This window comes from Aethalodelphis obliquidens, unplaced genomic scaffold (assembly GCF_003676395.1).
Source record: "Aethalodelphis obliquidens isolate GAN/ISIS:26980383/991018 unplaced genomic scaffold, ASM367639v1 scaffold8, whole genome shotgun sequence".
Lineage (NCBI taxonomy): Eukaryota > Metazoa > Chordata > Mammalia > Artiodactyla > Delphinidae > Aethalodelphis > Aethalodelphis obliquidens.
In genome coordinates, this window is record NW_020837952.1 from 51,585,417 (window position 1) to 51,599,388 (window position 13,972).

The window sequence follows — 13,972 nt, forward strand, 5'->3', positions numbered from 1 at the left end:
TGTTGACATCTGCCTCTCTTCGTGCCAGTATTCTGAGTTAGGTAGTCTCTTCTTAGACTCTTTCTCCAACCTTTCCTGTCTGCCCACCTCTGGAGTCAGCTTTGATAAGACTTGGCCACAGTGGGTAAGCCTGGGCCATGCGGCTTTGTTCTTCAGCGGAAATAGAATTATCTTCAATTTCTGCTGGAAGACACCTAGACACTAATGATTTAATACCGTTGAAAGTGCAGAGAGAGCATCTGAGATGAAAGTGCAACCACACTGCCAAATGTTACGTTACATCTGTATACATACAAGGTATGTGCTTTTAAGGGGACAACAGTGAGAAATTTTAAGTTTAATGGAGTCAGTTCTAGACTCCATCTAGAATGGAGGCAGCATGATTTTATGAAGATGGCAGATGTGCAGCCCAAAAACCAAAGGGGGGAGTTTTGATTACAAACCCCCGGGAACTTAGAGTTAGCACGGTCTAATACCCAAAGGATGGAGTTTGCAGGAGGTTCTGTCTCCCCAAAATTTATAGCCCTCACTTACTTAGAGACTATCACTGAGTCTGCTCAGTCTCACATAATACTCTGCAGTTAACCTGTTCTGAGCTGCCCAAATGACACTTCAGATGTAAGCAGGCCCATCGCTTAAGCGTTCGGAATCCCCTCATTAGTGCAAGCATGCATTGGGTAGCAAAAAGTTAGGTTCCTGAGCCTTCAAGACAAACCACAGCCTTTTGTAACACAGGTTCTTCAGTGGTGGAATAGAAAACTAGTCCCCCCTAGTGTCCTGCCACTGTAGGTGGCTGAAGGATGGAGACACTCCTGCATCAACTTTCAAGCACAGCTCAGGAACCCAGAACCACAGGAAACCTTCACCTCCTTCCCAAGAGGTGGAAGCACTCCTGGGACCTACGATGAGATGGAAAAACCTTTCATTTCATTCCCAAGGCCCTTCTAGTTATGTTTTAAAAGGCAAAGGAATCTGCATTATCTCACGCCAAAAAGTTAACCCCCAACCTAGCACACTTCATCCAGTGACGCCAGAGGGCCTATACCTGTCAGCACCTTCCACCCACTCCAGAGCAATACCATCTTTTCTTTAAAAACCTCTCTATACCACTAGGGAGACTGGTTTCCTTTCCCAGCCATTCTCAAAAACCCACTAAGATCTAAATCTTAACGATTTTGCCTCTCTGTTCCAAGTAGTTCTCTTCCCAGTTTGGAATTAACAGGGCCAGGCTCGATAAATGTGTGTTCCCTCTAGCAATTTTCACTAAAGTGTACTCCTGAAAAATAAAGGTACACTAAGAGATGTGTGAAACCTTCAAGCCAGTTTTTTTTTTTTTTTAATCCCCAGTGAGGACCCACCATGCCCGTGAGTAACTCATTCATGTCACCCTTTTGTGAGACATGAGAAGAGAAACCTCCACGTGTTCCTTTCCTAATTTAGAACCTTCCCTTATCTTAAGTCTACCAAAGCTGACTCCTGAGGTGGTAAGGCAGGAGAGGCGAGGAGGAAAATTAACCTGAAGTGACTGCATACTGGCAGGGAGTGAATAAGCACTTTGGATTTCCACCAGTGCCAGAGAGGGATGGCACCTGCATTTAGGGAAGGGGAACGTCCACCTGCCACCCCTTCCCCATCCCCACCCCCAGCCCATGAAGGAAGCAGAAGCCTGAGCCCTCTCTTGCGGCACTTACATAAGACCCTGTAAAACTTCCTGTGACATTCACGCGAAGTGTAAGTTGCTATTTTGCTCCCTTGGGAGATCATTTTAATGGACTGAGTGACAAAATTCACAGATTCAGAATTCAGCAAAAACCTGCTCAACCGAGGTACAACAGCTCAGGGACGAAAAAATCCATCCCCATTAAACAGGGTCACCCGGGGGGATGGTTCAGTGCAGGAGAGACAATCTGTTCCCTCCTAAGTGACCCATTTAAAATCAGATCGTTCCAGGGAAAGCTCACCGTTTTAATAAATTTCAAACGGGCAAGGGTAGGCTTGCAGGACTGAGGTTCCTTAAGAGTAAAATTTTAAAGACAGTAATAAGGCACCGAGCAAACTAACTTAAGGATGCACAAACTTTGGAGTCAGTCACTCCACCCTTCAGAAACAATGACTTTCACAAGACTGCCTGGATCGCTACCCAGTGACCACTCATCACAAGCAGCTTTGTCCAGTAGGACTGGCACTGGTTGGGTTTCCTCTCTACTGCTATCGCTGCCACCCAACTGCTCTGTCCAATAGACGGACTCGCAAGCTGTGGCTCTCACCCCAAATCGGCCTCGACTCTGCGACAAGGAGCAAAGAAAAGTTCTTCACAGCATGACGCCAGGAAAGGCAGGTGGGGACTGCCCAAAGGACAGCTCTAAACACAGCAGGTTCCCCCAAAGCACACGTGCTCACAGCCAGCAAGCTGCGGGGGAGGGAGGTCGACATCGCCTCCTGGTGTTAACGGGAAACTCCTCCTCGCTCTCGGCAGCCCGTGAGCCTAAGGAGCAGGGCAGGCCCTGGGACGGGTCCTGGGGGACATCAGAAACTCGGCGACTTCTACCTCCAGCCTCTCCAGGGCTCCGGGCCCAGGCGGCAGAAGCTGTGCCCTCACTCCCTCCCTCTTCGCCAGCATTCCGAGTACAGGGGGTACCAGCCACAGGTTCAGAGAACTTGACCGACACCGCTCACCAGGGCGCCCCCGCGGCGGCTCTCTCGCACCCCCGGGGCTCCTACCTTGGCCGTGACTGCCACCAGGCAGAGGGAGACCGCGGAGGAGGTGGGTGGCGCCGCGGCGCTGCCACCTACGAGGCGCAGGGGGTTCCGGGTCGGGGTCCCAGCAGGCGCTGCCCTAGTCCAAGCGGCGGTGACAAGCGCAGACTTCGGGGCGGCCCCCGCCTCCAAACGCGACGGGGAAGGTCCGGGCCGCCGGAGCTGAGCACAGTCCCGTCTTCCTCTCCCTCCGGCGCTGCTGCCTGGAGCTGCTCCCTGCCCCGGGGACTCTACGGAGCTGGGGGCGCCCCGCATGGGCAGGGGCCTGGGTTCGCCTCGGTCTGAGCCCGGGGAGGGGGCGCTGGGAGAGACGCCGGGCGGCCGCCGGGGCCGGCTCCACCTCCCGCGCTCCCCGCCGCTTCGCCCCTTCAGGGCAGGGCCTGCCCGCTCCCAGCCCGGCTAAGTGACCGCTGCCGCGCCCCCAGCTTCGGGCGCCCGGGCTCCCGCGCGGCGGCGGGGGAGCGGCGGTCCGGCCCGGCAGAGCACAGAGCGCGGAGGCGGGGGGGCGCTGCAGCCGGCCTCGGCGACCCCCCCCCCCGGGCCTGCGCCGCCCGCCCGCGGCTCCTCGGTAAGGAAGCGCTGGAGAGGGCCTCGCCCCGGCCTGGGGCGCGGGGCCGGGGGCGCGGGGCCGGGGAAGGCGCCCCGGGAAGGTCACCGGAGCGGAGGCGGAGCACAGCGCGGTGCGTGCAGGGAACCGAGGAGGGCGGCCCCGGTGCCGCCGGGAGCGCTCGCCGGCCTCGGCCGCCGCCGCCTCCGAAACGCGCCGGCTTCCCCGAGCGCCCGGCACTGGGAGCCGGGCGGCTGCTGCAGCCGCCGCCGGCAGCCGGGCGCCACTGGCCGGAGCCGGCGAGCGATCCCCGCCTCCCGCGCCCAGGCAGGCGGGGGCCGCCGCGCGGGGGGCGGCGGGGGGGGCTGGCGGGCGGGCGAGCTCTGGGGTCCGAGGTTCGGGCTGGCCCCGCCGCCGCGTGCCTAAAGCGCCGGGCTCGCTCAGCAGCTGCAGTGACAGTGTGTCTGTGTCATGTCTGTGCAGCCGGGGGGGACCGCGAGCCCGGGCCAAGCTCCGAGCGGGGGCGGGGCCGGCGCCCGCCTCGGCGCCCGCCCCCACCCCGTGACTGCGCGGCCGGCCAATGGCAGGCGCCTCAGCCGCGCGGACCGAGAGGCCGCCCCCGCCTAGGCCACGCCCCCCGGCGAGGCTCCTCCTTTCTACTTCTTCAGCTCGCTCACACGCAGGCAGAAGCAACACCCGGAGCCGGGATTTTGGCCCGGGTCGGGATGAAAGCGTGCAAGCTGGGAGCTCCCCGCCCTTCTCCCCCCACCCCTGCCGCTCTCGGCCGCCTCGGGCTTGGCGAGCCTCGCGGAAAGAGGGGGAAGGGAAGCGGGACGGGTCCGCAGCTGCTGCCGTAGAGACTCTTGCAGGCTTGCAAGGCCATGCAGACTGTCCACTCTTCCTTGTACAAAACAGCCGTCGTGGGAAGTAGGAAGTTTCCCCGCCTCCACTTCTACTCGGGTCGCCGCTTCTCTCGAAGGTGGGCAGAGTATGGGACAGGCTGAGGCTGCCAGAAGCCACGTTGAAGGGCTTTGACAGCATCATGTGGGGCTACGTATTCAAGAATCTGGTCCAAGGCTTCTTATTCTTCGGGGAAACTGCATTTTTTGCCCCCCCCCCGCCCCCAACACACACACCCCAGGCACGCACAGCACGCCCCTCCCTGTTACGATTTCATTCTTGCTCTTTCCCTCCCGGCACAAGAACCCTGAGCATAATATATCCCATTGAATGGACTTCCAGCCTCCCAATTCTAAAGACGAGGGTGGGGCGCCGAGAGTCCCCTATAGGAAGGAGTGAGTGAAATTGTCCGGGCAAAGGGGGAGGGCGTGTGAGAGTGGCTGGAAGGAGGACGCCTGGAGAGAAAACCCAGAGGAGGAGAAAGCAGAGGCAGGGAGAGAAAGAGGACGCAGAAGGATGGACAACTCTGGGAGACCGGAGCTCCGGCGCGTAGTCCAGCTCCCGGGATTTTGGTCAGCTCGGTCCCAGGGCTTCTGGGGTCCCCTTCCCCCCGGGTCCCCACCTCTCCCCAGCCGGGCGGGCCGCCGGCTTTCTTAGCCCTTGGACTCCGAGGAGGCAGCGGGAAGCCCACCGTAGTGCTTGGAAGCAGCAGGGGAAGGATGCAAAAAGAGATAAAGTGCAAGGGTAGGGAAGCGAGGGGGTGCGTAAGAAAAGGACGCCGAGCTCGGGCTGCCGCGCTGACCTAAGTGCTTCGGTGGTTCGTCCCTCGCTCCCCTCCGGACCTGGCTCCTGCCTAAATAACCCGGCTCACGGCCTTTAGCTTGACCCAGCCGGGACCCTTCCCCCATCCGCTCTCTTCCAGCCCCTTTAAGCAACGACTCCCCAACCCACCCAACCCACACCCCCCAACTACCCCACCACCACCACCATCCGCTCTTCCCCGGCTCTGGAGCGCTGTTTACCTAATCTCAGTGGCACACCGAGCCGAGGAGAACGCCAAAAGAAGGTAGCGTTTGCACAACAGCGTCCCCGGCGAAGAAGTAAAAAACGTTTGCATTGGAGCTTCGGGATAAGTTAACTGCGAAGCTGGGGTCCTGCTGTCCTATCTCTGCGGGGATGAGGCTTACCCTGCACGTTTGCAGGGACAGGAGATCTTATCTGGTTTTGATGCCATTACCGTGTCGGAGAAGAACGTTATATGATAAAATATTATCTAATATCCTAGAGACCATTAAAGTGTCAAAGTTTAATGCCAAGCCTTTTAGCTCCAAAGCTGCTCCTTTCTTGCTGTGACGTGCAGCTCTGTTCTAGAACGCGCTGAAAACAAGGGGATCATTTTTATTTTTTTGCGGCGACTGTCCTTGCTTCCAACTCTATTCCTCCTCCCCTACTCCAACCCCTGCCCCGGAACTGGGTAAAGTTAATGCAAGAATTTGGGCTTTCTTTTTATTCATTGCTTTGCTTCACTTCATTAGTGGTGTAAAATACATTATTACAATACATTTGCCTATTAATAAGGCTAATGTGACTGAGGAAGGAGAGACCTGAAATTTACAAGCAAAGGAGAAAATAATGTAATAACATTAGAAACTAAAAGATAAGCATGTGGAAACTGAACATCTCCATTATAATTCCCGAAGTGTGGTGCACTCTCGACATTGGATTTTATAAAGACAAATACGCCCATGGTCGGGGAGGGAACAATAGTCACCCTGGTCAGCAAGATACATTGAAGATATATTCATTATTCAGGGATTTCACAAAAATTACTTGCATCAGTCAATAACCACCTTAAAGGTATAAAAGCTCCGTTCTATCAATTAAGTGTTGCAGTGTTTCAAAGTCAGTGGAATATCTCATGCTGTAAAAGACAGGAATGTTGCCACACAATGATTCCACAAACGGAACCTTTCTGTTAGTTACTATCACGTCAAGCCCCACATTAGAAGAATTCCTTTGCCCCACCAGCAGAAGATTTTATCTATATCTCCAAAAGTAGGATGTACTTGTCTATGAATTATATAGCCCTTTGACACAAACCGGATATGTATGTCTTCAAAGGATTTCAGCCATGACATAATATAGTATGAGGAATGCAGAATAAAATATGTAAGGTGATAGATCTGTTATTTCTCAGGAATCTGCACTGCTTTTGCTAAGAACTGAGAAGTGAAAATATATTGAGCCCTCTAACCGACTGTTATCTATCTCCACACAGTTATTGCACTTGTCACGGGAGAGATTCAGAAAGGTCTCTTTTCTAAAATCAGGGTCAAGGAGACCTAATCGTAAGAAACCTGTCTCAAAACAGTCACTAGGGGGCCCTAAAAGCATCTCAAAGAGGAAGAAGGAAAACCTGCTCTCACCTCCGTTTTTCCAAGTCTCATTTTCTGGGTACTAATGAAATTGGAATCTAAAAACAAGTTAAGAGCATGGTGCAAAGTTTGGAGGCAAATCGGGCATTAAGTCTTAAAAGACCAGAGTCCCATTTTGCCTCATGAGTCAAGAGTTTAGTCGCCGCACTCTTCTCACTTCCAAGATACACAACAGAAAAAGGAATATTGCATTAATTGAGATGAAAGTGGCCAGATACTGTCACCATCTTTAAGTCAACCCAATTATTTTTACTATTCCAAATAGAACCTCCCTTCTAAGATTTTAGGGCTGTTTTCTGAATGTTTTGAATGTTCTTCAAGTGCTAGATAGCAAGATGAATGCATCCTCACAGGGGTGACATGAAAAGTTTTTAAGCAACCTATGCAGCAGGGCATCCGCCAACCAACTTATGGGAAGTAAGCCAGCCATAGGGGCACTAGCAATAGACGAGAGTCCTGGAAGTGAGGCAGGCGATAGATGAGCCCCAGGCTGAGTAGCTGGAATCTGTGCCCTGTGGACAGATACTCCAAGATAAAGATGATGACAGGAGCAAGGAGGAGCTGAGTCCTGCTTGGATAAAAGATAAAGAGACCACATATTTCTCATTCTTGAGGTCAAGGAGACCTCCCTGACTACACATGCGCAGAAAGTCTCCTTGGGAGTCAAAAGGGAGGGGGTGCCACACCATAATGGGTGTTGTCAACCTTCCCAAAGGCCTCTGCACTGGAATCCATCTTGGCTAAAAGATGTGCATGCATGTCAGAGAGGGACCTAGGAAAGGTCAGGTGTGGAAAAAGAAGTGAGATAATTGGCCAAAGGCAAACAAAGACCCGGAAGAACTGCTCTATAAAAGTGATTTGATCACCTCTCTGGGGCTCTCCGCCTCATTAGAGAAGATGCCCACACTCTTTTCTCTCTGGCTATGTATCTCTGCCTTGCTTATTTCTTAAATAAACCGTTTCTCTGTGTGCTCTCCCACTTATTGTGCTGTGTCTCAAATAATAAACTTTGTACCTGTTTTTACAGTTTTTGCCTCCTTGAAATATTCTTGCTTTCAAACGGTGCAAGAGCCAGGGGAACTTTGCTTCTAGCCTCCAGCCCTTGCTGGTCTAATGGCTAGGATTCCTGGTTTTCACCCAGGCTACCCAGGTTCAATTTCTGGGCAGGGAACTAAGATCTTGCTGCAAGCCTCCACTCACTGCTGTCTCCTCAAGATCAGAAGCACCTGGTAGGCCAGGTATTAAATCTTTAGTGTGGGTTCTGGTGAAAAGGTGGAGGTGGGAGGATGGGGTGGGGGTGGAGGGGTGTGGATTCCTTGGGGAGGGCAGTGGCAGCTGGGGTGACGAGGCAGGGTACAGCTGGAATGGTGGGGTGGGGGAGGGGACACTTAACAGCCGATATGGAAGGATTTCAATATTTTAACAAGTAATGTTTGTCAAAACAACTGAATATCATCCCTGACCATACATAAATTTGCCTCCAATTTTTTGTAGACTTCGATATCTAGCAATTAAATTCTCAGAGCTTCCAAATCCTTAGCCATCACATAATATATTTCCCAATCTTACCAGTAAATAAGGTTAAGCTGTCTTTTATGAGGGTCAAGAATCAAACAGCACTCAGGTTGCACAGATGTGGAGAAACCTAATTATCCTTTAACCAATACTGCAGAAATATCTACAAAAGATGTCATATCCAGACACATTTCAGATGTAAATTTAAGCACTGGGTGTGAAACTCTTCTCTGTCATTGAGGCCAATAATCAAAAGACATTCCTGGGCAGAACAGAATGCCTCCATCAGGGCTAAGCAGGGAACAAGCTACTTGCTAGCTGAAAAATTAAAGAACATTGCAAAAGCCACCAAATTAACACTAATGGAAATGTGATTTGAAAATAATTTAACTAAAAACAAAGCAAGTCTAGAATTGAGACGTGAGACAGAGAATGGGGATGAAGTCTTTCCGAGTGGAAAAAAAAATAGTTTACGTTCCCATCATCGTGTTCATTAAGCAGGCAAGGTACAGGTATTCTCAAAATAGCATTATTAACATCCAGAAAACTTGCCACTGAAAACCTCAGAGCCAGCTCATTAGAACAAATTTGGTTCTGGATGGAGAATCCCACTGTCTTTAGGAGAGAGAGTTTATTCACTCACTGACTGTGAAAGTCCATCAGAGGAAAACCTTGCCAGGTATATAGCACCCTGATCACCTTATGACAAAATGCTCAACTGGGGACCCAAAGCCCCTCTGCAGACAGGGAGGAAACATCAGTGCTAAAGAGATCAATTTCAAGGACAGAGTGAGCCTTTCTCCTGAGATCATGGCCCCCGTAAAAATAAGGGGACCTCAAGCCAGTGGATCACAAGACCCTCAAAACAAAAATGAAAAAAAAAAATTCAAACATTGGTAAAGACATCGAAGTCCTGAAATAAAAGATGATGGCTTACACCTTTTGGGGCTTTCAGGCAAAAAATCCTTCTGTTTAAATGGCTGTCATAGTTGTGTGGCTATATTTTATCAGGTCTTTCTTTTTTCCCCCCTCTCTATCTAAGGAACTCATAGATCAGGACTTCTCAAACCTCAAAGTGCATACAGATCACCTGGGAATCTTATTAAAAGTCCAATACTGATTCAGCAGGCCTGGAGTGGGGCCTGAGATTCTGCTTTGCCAACAAGTTCCTGTCCATGGACCACACTTTGAGTAGCAAGGCTGTGGAGGACACTTGTCTTGTCGGTAGTCAACCACATCCTGTATCCCCTTTCTCATCCCGAGGGTATTGTGTTAGTAGGGCTCCCCAAAAAGTAAACCCTGAGACAAGGATTTGGGGGCAAGAAACTTATTTGGAAGCTTCAGTGAGAGTGAGGAAATGAAATAGGAAAAGGAGGAAGACCAATAAGGGATGAATTAATAAATGGTCAATGGGTGCTCTTCTGATAAGGACCCCCTAAGAGAGTGTATAGAATGCCATTGTCCAAAAAACAAAAAAACAAAAACAACTTCTCTGTGATGGAAATGTTATATATTTGCCCTGTCCAATATGGCAGCCACTAGCTACCTGTGACTATTGTGCACTTGAAATGAGGCTAGTGTGACTTAGACACTGTATCTTTTCTTTTATCTAATGTTAATTGATTTACATTTAAATAGCCACATGTGGCTAGCTACTGTGTTGGATGGGCCAGGTATAGAAAATAACTTGGAATTGTCCCATTAAGGGCCAAGAAACCTAGAGGAGTATTTACCCACCAAATCCCTTCCTTTTTGAGGGTTGCTTCTGGAAATTGGTCAATTCCTAGTAGTTCTACCATGCTCCCCTGGCCAGAGAATACCCACAGCAGAGAGTTACAGGTGTTTAAGGTAGGAAACCTTTAGTGTATATGGAAGCTGTCCATCAAAGATGGAGGTGATCCCCAAGGTGGCTCTAGGGGAGATGAACAAGGTACTGACAGCATTTGCTAAAAGAATCCGGATTTTGTTTTGAACCTGACCTGTCTCTCATTCCAGGAGCAGACCCTGAATAGCATAAGCTCATCAATGCATTCCATACTCCTGACTACCATCATTGGTGCAAGGCTGAGTAGACAACCTAGGCTGGTCCAGTCAAGGTGACTCTCGGGACTTTGGGGTGTTGGACTACTGAAAGTGTTCTTTCACCTCTGGACCACGTGGTCCACAGACACAAAGCTGCAGTCATTTTGCTGCCACAAAGGATAAAACTGACATGGAGAACAGCAGAGCACAGAAAGACAGAAAACCCAATATGTATCAGTTAGGATTTCTTGGAGCTGCCAGTAACAGAATACCCAGCTCATAGGACTTCAAATAATGATCTCACATAATGAGAAATCTCAAGGTGGGCAAGTCCAGGTTTGGTGCAGCAGCTCAGTGGTTTCATCGAGGACCCGGGATCTTTATATCCAGTCTACTACTCTGCCATCAGCTGCATATTGGCTTTATGTGTTGCCTCATGGTCACAAGATGGCTGTGGTAGCTCCAAACATCATGCTCTCAAACCAGCCTCCAAAGCAGAAAGAAAAAGGCAGGCAGAAAGCACTTTCTCTTTTACTATATTTCCCCCTTAGGATTGACTTATGCTAATCATGATTCACCTCCTGGAAATGGAACATTGTTGGGTTTTGTTAACAAAGAAGGAGAGGAAGTGGCTCTTGTGTACAAACTAATAGTGCTGCTCTAGGACCCTTGATGACGCCACTGAGCCGCTGAATAGGACCAGCCCTGAAACTTATCCTCACTCTGAATTCCTCATTTACATGAGCCAATAAATTTACCTGTGTAAGTTTTAGTTATTTCTCTTACTTGGAACCAAAAAAATCCTAACCATTATAGACAAAAAAGCCTCCTGTCCAAAGACTCAGACTCAGCAATTCTCTTCCTCCCTATTCCTGGATGCAATGACAGCTGATTCTGGAAGGGTACGAGGCACTCCCTCTCTTCCCAAGAGTGAAATTTGGATTGGGAATCATTTGCTATTTTATGCTTCGCATGAACAGAGACCTAGATGCCTCATGAGCATTAACCTGCAATTCTCACACTTCATCTAATACCCATCCTCCGTGCTTGGTCTACTGAACCACAACTTTCCTTTGCCTGCGGATCTATTTAACACTCCAATCCCCCGCTGAGTCTGAAGCAAATCCTGAGACCCAGCCTGCTTGGTTGGTCCTTTAACCATCCTCACCCCTACCCCATAGTTACTACCAGTATTTCTATCATGGGGGCTGGATCCTGCCTCCAGAACCTTTGCTTTGACCTTTGAAGATCTACATTCTGGCAAGAACCTGACTTGAGAACTGCTGATGACTCAAAGTTCCCGTAACAGCTCTTTTCTCCACCATGGCAACTGGACCGTTGGCTTTTACTTCTGTACATTTGGACTTGAGGATGCTATGGTCACAGAACTAGGGGATTTAGATTGATGACCTCTGTGTGGGTGGGGCAGTCATTGCTGTCCCAGTTAAACTCCAAACCCAAGCCTCAAATTATTCTCATCTCTCATGGGAGATTAGGGCGTGCCTAGAAGCAAGGGAAGTGCAATCTCTGACAGTGTTTTACCAAGTCCTGCTGGAAAGTCAGGGATTTCTCATCTTAAATACTTTTTCTAATTGCTCACTTAAGAAATTAAAAAATGTAACCTGAGTGTTTAGAATGACGATGTGAATAGTAGCTACTATTCACATATTACTACTGTGCTACCCATTCTATGGGGTAGGAGTGGTGGGAAAGGTGGATGAAAGAAATACGGATGTGGTTCCTAGAATTGAGAATCTCCAAATCCAATTCAGGAGACAAGCGTTTACTTTGAAGAGTTAAATGACTTTGCAAATATTAGATAAATAGGAAGCGTTGTCATTGAGTATTCTTGAAAGATGCAGTAAAGATAAGCAGTGCTGTGACTCTGGAAGAAAGAGATTACCATGGTTCATCGAGTCTTTGGAAAATGTCTAAAAGCAGAAGGTTCTTGTTGGGCTGAAGATATGGCAAGAGTTGACCATATGTAAAAGGAAGGAGTTTCAAGCTTTAAGAAGCAGCGAAGATGATAAGCAGAAGGTGTGACTGGCTAAGATGACACATTTATTTAAGGACTCAGAAACCGGAAAGGTAAGTTGGGTCTAGAATTATTTGACAAGTAGTATCTGAATCCCTACTGTGTATCAGTTACTATGCTGACCACTGAGAATTTTAGTAAAAATAAAGACAGTTCTTGTTCTCTTAGTGGCGCACAGCCAAATGGATAGAGGGGGAAAAATTAAAAGGTGATGTGTTAAATTCTTAATTTTTCATTGACTCATCCACTCTTTTTCCTCAGTCACCAATCCTTGTCCATCCTACCCTCAAAATATCCTTCAAATCCATTCCCACTGCTTCATCCAAATCATTACTGCCTTAGCTCACCTGGAATACTGCAAAACCCACCTTACTAGCTTCCTAATACTGACTTTTCCCCATCCCTACGTGTTAATCAACTTAACTCTACAAAGTAAATCCGAGCATATTTCTTACTAAATTATGTTTATGTCTGTCTTATTTATTCCACTCCCTTTGCAAAAAATAGTTATAATTCTAGCCTGACTCCCATATGTGGGGATCTGGGATCCCAGCCCCCGACAGGGTATGGGGGGATTCAAGAGCTCCATGGGCTCCAGAGAGTAGAGCCAAGAGAAAGCCCGAAGTCCAGAACTTCACTTGAAAGCCTCAAATGAAGTATCAACCCTGAAATATCAACCAGGTTTGAGTAGAGACGAAGAAACGAGGGACAATGCAAAAGATATGAATAGGGCTTCCCTGGTGGCGCAGTGGTTGAGAGTCCGCCTGCCGATGCAGGGGACACGGGTTTGTGCCCCGGTCCGGGAAGATTCCACATGCCGCAGAGCGGCTGGGCCCGTGAGCTATGGCCACTGAGCCTGCGCGTCTGGAGCCTGTGCTCCGCAATGGGAGAGGCCGCAGCGGTGAGAGGCCCGCGTACAGACAAAAAAAAAAAAAAAAAGATATGAATAATGATTTGCAATGGATTTGCAATCTGAGAGGCACTGTTCAGAACACTTTCATGCATAACTTCATTTAATCATACTAAATTGGAATATTATCCGGCCATAAAAAAGAATGAAATAATGCCATTTTCACCCACATGGGTGAACCTAGAGACTATCATACTAAGTGAAGTAAGTCAGACAAAGATAAATATCATATGATATCACTTATATGTGGAATCTAAAAAAAATGATATGAATGAACTTATTTACAAACCAGAAACAGACTCAGACTTTGAAAACAAATTTATGGTAACAAAAAGAGAAACATGGGGGGGAAGTGATAAATTAGGAGTTTGGGATGAACATATACACACTACTATATATAAAATAGATAGTCAACAAGGACCTACTGGGTGTATAGCCCAGGGAACTCTACTCAATATTCTGTAATAACCTATGTGGGAAAAGAATCTGAAAAAGAATGGATATATGTATAACTGAATCACTTTGCTATACACCTGAAACTAACACAACATTGTAAATCAACTATACTCCGATATAAAGTAAAAAATTAAATTAAAAAAGAGGAAACCAAGGACAATGCAGAAAATATGAATGATGACTTGCCATGGATTTGTAGTCCACTAGGTACTGTTCACAACACTTTCATGCATTAGCTCATTTAATCCTACTAAACCTTATGAGGGTGTTATTATTATAACACTTCCAAAGTTTACTTTACGCCACGTCTCTTTTATGGAAGACCTACATTAGTAGCTGTTTTCGCTAACCAAAAGAAATCTGAAGAGTTTTGCTCTTACAAAAAAAGGCGAAAA

The 13,972-nt window shown here is 48.6% G+C and overlaps 1 protein-coding gene across 1 annotated transcript in view; it reads right to left on the reverse strand.

Annotated features, from left to right (window-relative positions):
• Nucleotides 1–3,253, reverse strand: part of LARGE1 (LARGE xylosyl- and glucuronyltransferase 1) — a 587,913-nt gene extending 584,660 nt beyond the window's left edge. The window contains exon 1 of the mRNA XM_027107480.1: nt 2,722–3,253. The gene's annotated coding sequence lies outside the window, so the exon portion shown is untranslated. The remainder of the gene's footprint in view (nt 1–2,721) is intronic.
• Nucleotides 3,254–13,972: the final 10,719 nt, after the last annotated feature.